The 12,040-nt window shown below is 48.3% G+C and overlaps 2 protein-coding genes across 6 annotated transcripts in view; one reads left to right on the plus strand and one right to left on the minus strand.

Annotated features, from left to right (window-relative positions):
* The window catches only part of SPATA22 (spermatogenesis associated 22), a 71,010-nt gene that overhangs the window by 38,878 nt on the left and 20,092 nt on the right, over positions 1-12,040 (plus strand). For 4 of the 5 annotated variants that reach the window (XR_010435628.1, XR_010435629.1, XR_010435631.1 and 1 more), the window contains one exon: positions 6,454-6,563. The gene's annotated coding sequence lies outside the window, so the exon portion shown is untranslated. Of the gene's footprint in view, positions 1-5,330; positions 6,211-6,453; positions 6,564-12,040 lie in introns of those variants that run through there. The other variant, XR_010435633.1, reaches the window with a different exon arrangement.
* Positions 1-12,040, minus strand: part of LHFPL7 (LHFPL tetraspan subfamily member 7) — a 61,378-nt gene that overhangs the window by 31,564 nt on the left and 17,774 nt on the right. The gene's annotated exons all lie outside the window — the stretch shown is intronic.

The following is a 12,040-nucleotide window of genomic DNA, read 5'->3' on the forward strand; positions in this document are numbered from 1 at the left end:
ATACTGGGTTTATTGTTTAGAGACCCAACCTGAACTGGTATCTCGGAGCAACAGCAACATAATTAGCTTTAGCAATTAACACTGCTTAACTGAAGCTGCTGCAGGACCAAAGGCACTTTTTTAGACCGCAGAAGCAGCAATTAGCATTTCATTAAGGTAACAAGCCTAGAGAGGCTACTGAGCCTGCTGGGGTCTGCTGATCTAATTTTGGGAGCCATCGATAAGCCCTAGGGGCATTAAAGTGAGATGCATCAAGTCTTTCATCACCACGTTTGGAAAGCTGAGTGGAAAGTGGCATTTTCTTGGTGAAGGGTCACCTCAGTGTACAGGTGAGGTGGCACTGGGCAGCACTAACTCCGAAAAGCAGGTGGGTGCAGTTGGGTCTGTACAGCCCAAAGATTGAACCTGGGGCCTCATGGGACCCCAGGAGGCAGAGGTGGTTCAGGGAGGCTCTTCCACCTCCAGCTTGCAGGTTCTACTTCTAATTTCCTGTTTTATCAGTACCCCCAAATAAACATCCTTTTTGTTAGTGTTCCGGAGCAGAATATATTTGTGCCCCAGTTTCATGTTCAGTTCTTTGGCTGGTTTGGTTTGAAACAGGCACTTTTATTTTTGCTGGGTTTGTGGGGTTTTTTTAAGTCTTGCCTGCAGCTGTGGCTCGGTGGTTTGTTCACCTTAAATCTGAGGTCAGTTCTGCCTTGAGGAGAAGGGGCTGACACCACACAGCCAGGTGTTAGTGCTCTGGGTCAGAGTGACCAGGTACAGCTACCCCTGGGGAGTTGGGATGGTGGGGAATCATCCCATGCATATACAGCTTTGGAGCACCAGGTTTCAAAACCCATTGATACACTGCATGTCCCTCCCTGCCATCATTTGTGCATATTAAACTCCAGCTAACACAGCAAACAGTGTTTAGTGGTTTTTCTGGGAAATACCACCGTAGAATCAGCAGAACATACCTTTTTTTTTTTTTACTGTTCCTTGGCATAACACAGGGAAAAAACCCATCCTGCTATGAAACTCTCTGATATTCTAAGGGTTACTACCCAATGCAGCTGCTAATGGAGCCTCTTTTCCTTGCAATCTGCTTTGCTTTTCTCTCTGCTTTATGTAACCAGTAATTGTCAGTAATCTGGAAGTTTGCTAAAAAAATAGGCACAGAGCTGTACTTCTGGGAAAGGGGCTGATATGATAAAGTCAGGAACTTTCTAAATAGCAGTTTTATTGGACAGTGTTTCTGTTGCAGCCAACAAGGAGAGCTTTGGTGTCTCTCTTCTGAATCAATGCTGTTGGGGTTTGGAGAAACATTCCTATGGGATATACATTTTTTATTTCCATAAGGGCTTTCTCAAAAGAGCCTGTTTCTGGACATGCTAGAAAAGCTGGAAGGCTTTCCTGTTTCCTGAAGATGAAAACTTACTAAGGAGGAGAAAGTGTGTTGCCCCATTCGCTTGTTACTTTGATTAAGTGAGAAGTTTTTATTTATGACTGTGTATCAGGCTTGGGATTTTCGAGGGGGAAGAATAAGAAGAGAGTCTCTAATCTGGCTTCCATTGAGTTTCTGCCACTGGGCTGCACGGAAGGGAAGGAGCTTGGCAATGGGACACCCATTGACAGGCTGGGGACAGGCTCCCTCCCTGTGATGTTGGCGTTCAACGCCCTCTGAAACTCTGTGACCCCAGCGCTGGTCACCAGCGTTTGTCACAGCTCATTACACAGCAGGAATGTGGAAGCCCAGTGACCTTTCCCAGAGGGACAGGCAGAAAAGCAATGGCACAAAAGAGGGAAGAAAATGTTGTACACTTCAGAAGGGAAATAATTGAATGTTATTGTGATGGAAAACACTGGGCTGACAACGGGCAGGGACAAAAATGTTCCTTTTAGGGTGTCGGTTGTGGGCTTTGGACTTCTATTCAGCCGGGTGCAGCTTCCCTTGCTGTAACCTTTGGCTACCAGGGAATTTCAGCAGGCTGGGGAATAGCTCTCAGATCCCAGTGACAGTGGGGCACAGGGAAAGGGAGCACGTTGGTGATGCACTGGAGCAAGGATCAGAGGTGGGAGAGTTGGGGATGTCCTGCATGGCTGCCAGGCAAAGGAAGGGGGGGGGCAAAAGGGACATTTCTAAACTTCTTAAAAAGTCAAGGCAAACTTTCAGCCTTTGTCCTCAAAGCTCTCCAGCTTCTGTAGTGGGAGATTGGAGCCCCTGGGACTGCTCCCAGCTGTGGCTCCAGAGTTTCTCCTTTGAACGGGTCCATGTTTCCAACCAACTTGTTCCTCCCTTCATTTTACTTCCAGTTTTTATTTAATCTGACTTCTCCTGTCTCCGGAGACAAACTGATTAATTCTTTTCCCCTTCGTAGTCCCCTGAGTCCCTTGTTCAATCTTTCCTGCCTCAGTGAGATCTTAATAAATGCTGCCTGTGGCTGGAAGTGGGATTGGGTCTTGGCACTGTAATTAATTCTTTACTTCCTCCATGGCTTCAATATGCTATTTACAGCCGTCAGCCCCTGCAGGAGGGGAGGTTTGCAGACTGCCTCCAACTTTTCCCTCTGATTAATGTGTTTTATCCACCTTGCTTTCTCCTTGCTCTTTTGCATTTTTTGCTTTGCTCTGTATCCAGTTTACTGTTGACATATGAAAACACTGATGGACTTCCAGTTAAAATGCAATCTCAGAGACAATTGCCAGGCTTTTCTGCTTGCTGGTGCTCTGTTATTTAAAAGCCTCTTGGTCCAGGCTGGCTGCTTGTGGCAGGACATCCAGACCCATTGCAGCTGCATGACCATGCTCTGACTGTAATCTAAGTGCTTTCTGTAGCCTCCAGCAGCAGCTTGCAGGATTTTAACTCCAGTACACTGACTGTCAGCCCAGGGAGTGCTTTAGAGGCATTGCACAGGAGGAGGAGGAGGATGGAAGCAACTTGGAAGGAGGTGGGTGAGATGCAGCACGAGTCTCTAGGAGGATTGGAAGGCCTGAATGAGGAAAGGGTTTGTGGCTGCTGGCAGATCAGCAGAGGGGAGCACAGTGAATGCTTGAAGCCTGCAAACACTATAGAATTATGTAGGCTGATACCTTGGAATATAAATAGGAGTGGATAGAAATTAATCTAGGGATAATTGGGCTGAGTGGGGGAGCTGTTCCTTGCTGGTTGTGGGAGCTTCCAGCAGGGAAGGAAGCCCTGTTTGATATTGAGGGAAGTGCCCCAGCCTTCTGCTTGGGACCTGCTCAGGGTTTCAGCAGTGAGCTGGAAAGCTGCATTCAATATGCCAGTGAGGAAGCGAATGCAAATTTCCTCCTTCTCTCTCTTTTGGGTGAGATTTATGCCACCTCCACATGCACAGCCTCCTGGCAGCAATAAATCACAGAGGGGGAGGGAATGCTGCAAGGAAACTGTTACCCTGCAGTTCCTGCATCTGCTCCTGGACATGGAGCCCCAGCAGGGCAATCCTGGAGCAGCACATGCTCCCACTCCTTCCCACTGCTACACTGGAGACCACCCTCCAGAGCCTGAGGATTTGCTTTTTTTAGTCATTCTGCCTTCCCTCCCTCTGGTGCAAGTGTTGCTTGTGTGCCCAGGCTGGGATGGAGCCCGTCAACCCCACCCTTTGCCTGCTCTGTGCCAAAGTCCTCCCCAGCCTGTGATGAGCTGGGCACCCCCAGAACTCCAGGCTTGGGCTGCACTGCAGACCTAAAACTGGTGGTGTTTCAGCAGTGCCCTCACCCATTTGGACCCATCGAAAATCCACAAGGGCTGGAGGGCCTGGTCCAGCCCAAATCGTGGCTGTGCCCAGCTCTGCCCACAACTGGTATGGGTGGGAAGCACTCTGCTCCATCCCAATGAGCATTAAGTCTGCTCACCCTGCAGGTCTGGTACAGCTTCCTTGACCCCTCTGTCACCTGACAGAGGTGTCTGGGTTCAGCTCAGGGAAAGCAGAGGAGTCACAGAAGCAAAATCAGGAAATATGCCCTAACAGTATCTCTCATTTGGGGACTAGAGAAGCACCAGCAGCCCCCCCCTCTCCTTGGGCACTCTCAGCTGTCACCTCTGCACTGCAGAAATGGAGGCAGGGCAGGGCCACAGACAGGAAAGCTCTCGGCACTGGTACCAACCCTGCAGGGCAGTAGCTCAGTGCTCTGCTCCAGTTTGCAATTCCTGACAAAAACAACCAGCTGATCTGACAGACCTCGTCTTTCCCCAGTAGCCTCAGCCACCTCCTGGCCTTACCTTGCAGCCCCTCTGCTCCTGGGACTCTGGTTGGGCAGCTCAGGACTGGAGGCACAGGAGATGCTGATCCCCCTCACACTGGCCATGAGCAGAAAGCACAAGAAGACACGGAAGGGACAAGTTCCCTCCAGTGCATCGTGCTGAGCCCAACACGCTCCACTCCCCAGCACCCCTGCAGCTCTGCAGGGCTCAGCCAGGGGAATGAGCCCTGCTCCAGGGGAATCCGGGTCCAACCTCTGGGAAAGGCATTTGGCTGCTGCCTGGGAGCACCTGACTGTGGTTTAATCCCCTCTCAGGGCAGAGCTCTGACCAGCCCCCAGCACAACTAGGACAGCTAAAAATACTCGGTGCACAAAGGAAGTAGTAATTTGGGCAGGACTGAGCCAAAGGGATTTATCTCAAATCAGAAGGTTCAAGAGGTGCAAAACGTGGTCCCATCAGGTCAAGCATCAGAAAAGGAGCAAAGATGTGAAGCAGTCACAGGCCTTAAGGAAAGCAGCAAAATCTAAGGATTTTGCTAAACTTCACAGCAAGAGCAGCAGAGCCTGTAGCAGCAGTGTGGGGAGGTGCCTGCTGATTTCTCCACCATATGCTGACTTTACCTTTACTGTCAGTCTAAATTCTGCCAATTATTAAATTATCCAACTTGCAGCAGGAACGCAGTTAGATGTGATCCAAATGGTGTCACTACAATTATGGTAATTATCTGAAAACAAGCCAATTACTTCCCTCCTCCTCATGCCAGTTGGTACCAAGATAGCAGCTGTTCGAGGCAAATTTGTTATCACATTACTGTACATTTGTGAAAGGTTGAGGTTATAGATTCTAGCCTTTTAAATATTAAAAATGCTATAAAGTCATGGAGTGTATAACATATTAGGATTTTTTTTTTTTTAAAATGTCGCGAAGGGAGAAATTTCTTTTATATGCCAAGAGAGCTGGTGGGGAAGTGATTTACTCATGATGGCTGGCTGGAAATGTGTACTTTGCAATCAGCAGACAACCAAGCTATAAATTAACCTGTGGCAGCTTGTTACCTCTACCCATGTAAAATGAACTAAATGCAGAAGTTTTCTGAGGATCTTTTACATTTCTCTTTCTTCAGTTTTTGGTGTTCGGGGTGCTCAACACATCCAGAGGCATCTTGCAGGATTGGCCCCTCTACTGGATGCACTTTCAGCAGCTCGTTCAGTTTGTCAAGTCTTTTGGCTCATTTAATCCTGTGAGAAGCAGCACCACTCCCTGATGGAGAGTGAAGCAAAGGAGAGCTCAGTCTGCCAGGCAAAGTGAGTTGGGCCAACGCTGGGCAGAGCCATGGGAAACACTTCACCCAGGTGAAGAGGCTCCTGAAAAGTCATGTTATTGAGGCATCTTTTACTTTTGACCCGTTCATTGCTGAAGGTGTCAACATGCAGAGCCCACCACTTGCAGCCACTGCCAGAGGGGGGAAGGAAGTGCCCTCAGAGCACAGATCACTGTGACCTCTTGTTTTGCACAGACCTTCCTTGCAGAAACTGGAGTCTTTCATCCTGTGTTAGCCACCATATCCTTGCTTGGACTGACCTTAAGTTTTTTTCCCTGTGATGTTTTGAAATCTTTGGCTTTGATGTGCGTAAAACACTCCTTTCAATAAATGTCAAGAGCAGATTAGAGAAAATTAAATGGCAGAAAGAAGAGATTCTGCCTTTTGGCTTGAACAGCATTTTCATGACAACTGAATGAATCTGCTATGAAAAATGTGAATTTCCCTCTCAGTGCTCCAGGTACATGCCAGTGGGATCTGTTTATATCTGTGAGCTTAATATACACCCCCATGCATCTGTAATTCCCTGCAGCTTGTGTGCAGCCACAGAGCCAAGGCACAGGGCAGGGCCCAGCTCCCAGGAGCAGGTTAGTGGCATTATCCTGCTGCTTTGCTTGAAATAATTAGCTGTGCTCACAGATGACCTTCTCAGCAAGCCCTGAAGGCTGACAGATTTGGGTTATATTGGAGCAATGGAGAGCAGCACGTTGCAGAGTGCCCCTCCTGGAGAAATCCTGCTGCTCACTCCACTGCCAGCCCCAGGAGCTGGAGCTGGGCATGGCAGTGCCCACGCAGCTGCAGCAGGGGGGCTTCTCACTCCCACAGACAGAGGATGCAGCCACCGGGCTCCACCACTTCCCTGGGCATCCCTGGTACCTTCCAACATTCTTAACTGATACCATCTGTTTTCCTTTTCCTTTCCCAGGAAGTTCTTGTGGCTGTCAGAGCCACGTGCCAGGACTCTCATTTGGGGTTGTGTCCAGTTCCTACTCCCTCGGCAACACGTGAAATACCACCTCCCACAGGAGAGTGCAGGTATGCTCTTCCCTCCTGATCACTCAATTCTTCCTTGTTATCATTTAAGATTTACTTATTACCTTCATCCTTTTGCTTCACGTGAAGTTATTTTCGTGTTTGTTGCCTGTTAAAACTGCCCAGTTCAGATTTCACCCTGTTAAGCAGCAAAACATTCAACCACAAGGATTACATTTGATAGTGTTTTTAAAAAAAAAAGGTAAAAAAGTAATCCAGGCAGTCCCCTGCCCAATCACAGCACTAGATATGAGTGAGTGTGTAAACAGGTTTCTGCTTATCAGTCCTGCTGCTATCTGCTGCACACAAACTGCTCAGCCTCACAAAATCCAATTTCCAAGAGGTTAGAGGAGGGAACTGTTAGCAGAAACACAGCAATACAAATCTCCAAAGCCACAGCCCTCATTATGCTGATGCTGAAGAGAGCAATGATGCTTGATGACTCCTGGCACCTAAAGGTGACGTTTACTTTTGTGGCTTTGATTAGAATCAGCCCAGCTTTGCCACGAGGTTGTTGCCTCCTGTTTTTCCATGCTTTTGTGGTGGGTCAGAGGAAGCGGTTGAGCCCCCACTGTGGCCCGAGCAGGCACTGGGCAGGGGGGGTCTGCAGTGCACCCTGGCCTGGCAGCACAACCATCACCTTCTGTTTTCCCCTAAAAAGCTTGGAAACTCAACTTGGAAACAGTGACACACTGGCAGGAGAGACAGGAACACAGCCACTGCCTCCCATGGGGTGCCTGTACCAGGCATGGAGTGAGCAGAAGTGGTGTGTTCAAGGTACAATGTTTTGAGCTTTTGCCCAAGACCTGGATGTGGGCAGATGCTGGAGCTCAATCCTGGAAGAGCTGAGCCCTCCAAGTGCCCACTGGCACTGGGGAGGAAGGAGCACAGCACTGGGGATGCCACTGGGGCTGGACCTTCTGACCTGGCTGCTGTAGGTGACAGCAGGAAGGATACAGCAGCATCCAGGGGCAGCAGGGATGTGAGATATAAAAGGAAAATGTCCCTCAGCCCCTGTCACAGACACGAGCTCTTTGTTTATTCCCAGATAGAGTGATCAGGCAGCAGCCAGCCCACCTCTGCTCCCAACACCTCCTGTGAAGGGCTGTTGCCCAGAAGTTCACCACATCAGTAAAAATGCAAACTGTGAGCTGATTAGCTATTCATAGATAGTCTTTCTTGATTAGCTCACCATTAATATTTCAATGTCAGAACTGGATGCATACTGCCTCCCTGCTCTCTTCCTTCCTGCTTAATTAATTTTGACCATCACCAACAACCGTCTCCGACAGATAGCAGAAATTGAAGTGGGCTGTTCCATGACTTTGCTTGCTGTAAACAGCTATTTGCAATTCCTTTTCATACATCACCCAGCCGTGACAAAGAGATCACAGTAGCAGAAAATGAGTCTCCCTCGTAAGGACTTCAGAGCTCTGAGAGAACATTTGCTTATTCAATAAAAATAATCAAATAGACAATGCAGTAGGCACAACTTGGCAACGAGATTTGTGTCTCACCTAGCAATCAGCTGGCTGTTATGCCATTAAATAAAAAGAAAGGGAGAGAATTGTTAATTTATCTGTAAGAAGAAAGGGCCTTTGATGTAGGGTAGCTCATAAAAACCATGATGTGGCCCAGCTGTGAGGGGGTGTGATCATTGCTGCAGCCCCAGCAGTGGTATGAGCAGCTCACTTCATAAAATGCAGGTTGCATGGCTGCCCGATGCCCAGCACACACATCCATGGCTGATAACAGGACGTGCTGCTAATAGTCTGTTTGATTTTATTGATGTGCTCAAGATATATGGGGGCAGGAGGAGCAGTGAGGCAGCAATTATACAGCAGTGTTTGTTCCACCCCAGCCCAGGGGACTGTCTGCCTTCCTCCTCCTGGGCCTGGAGGGATGGGGAGCTCTCCTGCATGACAGGAGGGCAGTTGCCACCTTCCAGGTCCACAGGGTCCTGACACAACACACACACTGGGATTGCTGTCATAATGTGCCTGCTTGGGACCAAAGGCAGCACTGGGTTTAGGAAACAGTATTTTTGTCTTTCTGTGCTGTCTTTTTGTCTTGCTGAGCTGAAAAATAAGCCCTCTGCTACTGGACATGCTCCACATCTCCATCCATTGCTGCAAATCACCCTGCCCCAAGCTCCAGCCTCTCCTTTCCCAGGGAATACACCCTGATGGTGACCCAAAGCAAGCAGAAAGGCAGGAGCAGCATGTTGCAGCTTTGCTCAGCTCCATCCCCTCCACACCCTAACTCAGGCTGTTAAATGCCTGGCCAGAGCTCACCATCTGCTTCCAGTCTTCTAGGAATACCACTGAGTAATTCAATCAAAAAGGAGAAGATCCTTGTTTCACTGCATCATAAGTCACTCTTCAAGTAATTATAATTTTATACCCCTATCAGGAGCAACAGGGGCTGTTCATTTTATGGGCTTTAGCAGCCAGAACTGTGCTTCTGCCAAGGTTATGGCTGGGAGGAGAACACAATTTAACATTTCCTCAGCCATCCAAGGCTTATCCATGTTTTTAGCTTTCTGGTTTGGCAAGTGAATAAAGCCCTGAAGAAGGACCAAGGCCTTTGTCCAGGAGTGCTGTTACTACAGAGCATAGAAAATGTTCTGGCTTGGACCAGAAGAGCCAACCAAACTATCAGCATGAAGTTGATTCCCAGTGGTGTGAACATGCCAGGTCTGCCCTTCCAGGGCAATGCACAGAGCAGCTTCTGCAGCCCAGTGATTGCTGCCTAACCAGGGAGTAAAATCCTACTTTATCCCAGCAGCTGGAGGACACACAGCACTCCATCCCTCTCACACTACCTTAGAGAGAGATTAGATCTCTCTCAGATGAGATTAGTTCAGGGGAAAATCCCTACCCACTTGTTCCATCCAAGATGCCTCGGATGCAAGTCATAGGACTTAAAAAAAAATAAAATAGTCTTACAAAAAGATCCAAAAAGGAGCCTTTTGTCCTTTCTGGAGCCTTCTGATGCTCTTTGGGGTAATTTCCCCACTTAGACACTTCCCCTATCCTGTCTCCCCAGGCAGCTATCCCTTAGCACCACTGTCATTTCCAGGGCCAGTGCTCCACCAGATATTCAGTCTTTTAAACAAATTTATTCCCTTGACTTTGAAAAGGACTTCACCATGTTTCCATCTGTGTTTACACTCCATGCAGGGTCAATTTCTCCTCTGAGCAGATCTGTTCCTCACCAGCACAGGAATCCGACTCAGACAGATCCTGACAGGAAGGCAGAGCAAAACATTTCCGAGCCAGCGCTCGCCTGGGAGCTGTGCTACGTGTCCACACGGGGACTGAGACCTCTGCCAGACTTCCTGCATTGTCAGGCTGTGCAAAAAGGAAGTGGATCTGGCCCAGAGCCACTGCTCCTGTGTCTGCTCCCAGGGCTGGCTCCCCAACTCACCCAGCACCACCTCCCAGTTATCCAGGATGCTGAAGTTCAATGCACTTCAGAGCAAGCAAAGCAGGACTGAAGTGCTCTGTGTCCCATCCAGGCATCCAGGAGCCCACAGTCAGCTGGGACCCTCACGGTCAACCAGCGCAGTAGGTGTTGGAAAGACTCATTTTGGTTCTGTTCTCAGAGAAATCCTCTCTCTGTGGATCCCTGCTCCTAAAGCCAGACTGGCTGATACATGGACACAGCTGTTTTTAACTGCCTGGGCAATCTGTGACACAAAGGACAGTGAGCAGCTGCCACCCAGATTTATCACCGTGCTACCAGGGATGGGCCAACACATCTCTGCTGTACAGGAATAGCAAGGCCCCATAATGACTTCCAAGGTGGATCTACAGATAACATGAGCTTCATCTAATCTCAGGAACACAGATTCTGAGGCACTTGGGGGGTCAATTCTTCACCCTAAATTGACATCAACCTTCAGGTTTCAGGGCAGAATCTTGGTGCTGGCAGACAAGTGTATGAGCTGATGGCACCTCTATAAACTGTCCTGCTCTGCGTCCTGAGAGCTCCTTGTATGTTCAGATGCCTGTTAAATTACAGCCAGGATCCAACCAGCCCAGCAAACATTTATGTCTCCCACCAAGGCTGTCTTCTTGCTGCTCATATTGGTTTAAAACATCTCAATAGGCCAAAAACTTCCAACGTTGGCAGACAGAGAGAGCTGAGAACTGGGGTTGACCAAAGCTCCCTGAAATGCACCCTTGAACAGACTGAACTGCAAACTGCTCCTGACAGCCCCGAGCTCCCTGTCAGCATCAGAGAGGACAGGGAGGCTTTTTTTCTCAGCATTACACCCTTCACTCAGTCCAGATGGATGAGTGAATAAAGATGACAAGATCTCTACACAATTGCTTCAGGATGCAGAAATTCACCTATGAGCTCCCTCCCCACAGCAAGGGAGGATATTCAGGTGGTCCTGGAGGGAGTTTGCAGGGATCTGTGTCCATCTTCCCAGCCAACAAACATGAGCCAAGCAGGGTGGGGGAGAGGGAAAAGTCAAACTGTTTATGAAGAGAAACATCAGCTGAACACATAATCACATAGCAAGGAGGTCAGGAGACAGGATTCTTAGCACTGTGGGCATGCAACCAGCAGGCTGGGCAGCCACTAATCACAGCTATTAAATGATAAATGCTCTGAAGCCTGGTAGGATCTGGTTTGTTATGCAACCTGAACTCGCAAGGGAAGAGGGACCCTCTCCTGCAGTGGTTCTGTCCTGCAACAACCAACAAGCACAGTTAAGCTTCATTAAAACCATTATTAAAGCCACCTCTTGCTAAAAATTCATGAGGGGCCCTGCTTGGAAAGGTATGGCTGTTCCAGTAACACCCCTGAGCTCCACCCTGGTGCCTTGAAAATGTTAGAATGAGAGTAAATGTCATGTGTTGTAGAAGAAGGAACTGCCTGTAAACTGAATGGAGAGTCAAAGGCAAAGAGAAGCAAACGAAATATGGATTTTCCCATCTGAAGCACATGGCTCTGGCACAGTGCTGGGCTCCTTGGGGCTTGTATTTCCTCAGGGGCAGCAGAGTTGGAGTTCCAGTGGCACCTGTTATTTGTAGTTTCCATTTATTACAAAGCACTGTTATTATTTACAAAATATACTTTTTTATGGACTGCTACTGCATCCAAGTACAATAACTGGTCTAAGCTCAAATCCCTAGGAGAGCTGTTGAAAGAGAAGCAATTCAGCCACATATTAATATGACAAGGATTTCCCCAGGTTTAAAGGAATAGAAAATATGTTTTGTACAAGTGAAATAGTTCTTTCTTGCAGTATAAAGCTGCTCTTTTCCAATGACAGCAATGAAAGGATATTGCTTCTGTCACTGATGCCACTGGAAATGTATTGCCCCTCTCCAAGGAACCAATGAAAGGACATGGCTGGTTTATTCTCTAAATAAGGCTACTGAGAAATACACTGCTGAGTCCCCGGCCTGGAGGGAGGGCAAAGGCACCAAGTCAGTAGGTTTATGCCAAAAAGCACCTGGAGA

The sequence above is a fragment of the Pseudopipra pipra genome, chromosome 21 (assembly GCF_036250125.1).
Source record: "Pseudopipra pipra isolate bDixPip1 chromosome 21, bDixPip1.hap1, whole genome shotgun sequence".
Taxonomy (NCBI): domain Eukaryota; kingdom Metazoa; phylum Chordata; class Aves; order Passeriformes; family Pipridae; genus Pseudopipra; species Pseudopipra pipra.